Raw genomic sequence first — 1890 nt, 5'->3', positions numbered from 1 at the left:
GCCAGTAAGAAGTAGTACAATTCAAGTTTTAGGTATAGATTATTGACTTTTTAGCTGGCTTTGGTGCCTTAAACATGAGCTAGGACCTTAGGATTCTGCATGAAAGGAGGACTAGCAGCCGAGTTGCACGGGAGAATGTGAAAAGTGTTCATATGTAGTAAAAACCTTTGAAATCCGTCCGTTTTCGTCATTTGTTGTCGAATCGACTTAAAGCCAGTCGTCACGTTGGCCGCTCTTCTCTCTGAAACGGTTGTACTTATCGTCTGCAAAGCTATTTCGCGTGCTGCGGAATGCGGAGACACTAAAAGCACCATAGAAGAATACAGATGAACCTTCAAAGTTGATGTAATAGCTAGTAAGAAGTAGTACAATTCAAGTTTTAGGTATCGATTATTGACTTTTTAGCTGGCTTTGGTGCCTTGGACATGAACTAGGACCTTATGATTCTGCATGAAAGGAGGACTAGCAGCCGAGTTGCACGGGAGAATGTGAAAAGTGTTCATATGTAGTAAAAACCTTTGAAATCCGTCCGTTTTCGTCATTTGTTTTCGAATCGACTTAAAGCCAGATCGTCATATTGGCCGCTCTTCTCTCTGAAACGGTTGTACTTATCGTCTGGAAAGCTATGTCGAGTGCTGCGGTATGAGGAGACACTAAAAGCACCATAGTAAAACACACATGAAGCTTATAAGTTGATGTAATAGCCAGTAAGAAGTAGTACAACTCACGTTTTAGGTATCGATTATTGACTTTTTAGCTGGCTTTGGTGCCTTGGACATGGGCTAGGACCTTAAGATTCTGCATGAAAGGAGGACTAGCAGCCGAGTTGCACGGGAGAATGTGAAAAGTGTTCATATGTAGTAAAAATGTGAGAAACCCGTCCGTTTTCGTCATTTGTTATCGAATCGACTTAAAGCCAGATCGTCACATTGGCCGCTCTTCTCCCTGAAACGGTTGTACTTATCGTCTGCAAAGCTATGTCGCGTGCTGCGGTATCCGGAGACACTACAATCAATATAGTAGTACACAGATGAAGCTTCTAAGTTTAAGTAATAGCCAGTAAGAAGTAGTAAAATTTAAGTTTTAAGTATCGATTATTGACTTTTTAGCTGGCTTTGCTGCCTTGGACATGAGCTTGGACCTTAAGATTCAGCATGAAAGGAGGACTAGCAGCCGAGTTCATGGGAGAATGTGAAAAGTGTTCATATGTAGTAAAAACCTGAGAAATCCGTCCGTTTTCGTCATTTGTTGTCGAATCGACTTAAAGCCAGATCGTCACGTTGGCCGCTCTTCTCTCTGAAACGGTTGTACTTATCGTCTGCAAAGCTATGTCTCGTGTTCCGGTATGCGGAGACACCAAGAGCACCGTAGTAGAACACAGATGAAGCATTTACGTTGATGTAATAGCCAGTAAGAAGTAGTACAATTCAAGTTTTAGGTATCGATTATTGACTTTTTAGCTGGCTTTGGTGCCTTGGACATGAGCTAGGACCTTATGATTCTGCATGAAAGGAGGACTAGCAGCCGAGTTGCACGGGAGAATGTGAAAAGTGTTCATATGTAGTAAAAACCTTTGAAATCCGTCCGTTTTCGTCATTTGTTTTCGAATCGACTTAAAGCCAGATCGTCATATTGGCCGCTCTTCTCTCTGAAACGGTTGTACTTATCGTCTGGAAAGCTATGTCGAGTGCTGCGGTATGAGGAGACACTAAAAGCACCATAGTAAAACACACATGAAGCTTATAAGTTGATGTAATAGCCAGTAAGAAGTAGTACAACTCACGTTTTAGGTATCGATTATTGACTTTTTAGCTGGCTTTGGTGCCTTGGACATGGGCTAGGACCTTAAGATTCTGCATGAAAGGAGGACTAGCAGCCGAGTTGCATGGG

Source organism: Schistocerca gregaria, unplaced genomic scaffold, assembly GCF_023897955.1.
Source record: "Schistocerca gregaria isolate iqSchGreg1 unplaced genomic scaffold, iqSchGreg1.2 ptg000698l, whole genome shotgun sequence".
NCBI lineage: Eukaryota > Metazoa > Arthropoda > Insecta > Orthoptera > Acrididae > Schistocerca > Schistocerca gregaria.
This window is presented reverse-complemented; position numbering follows the sequence as displayed.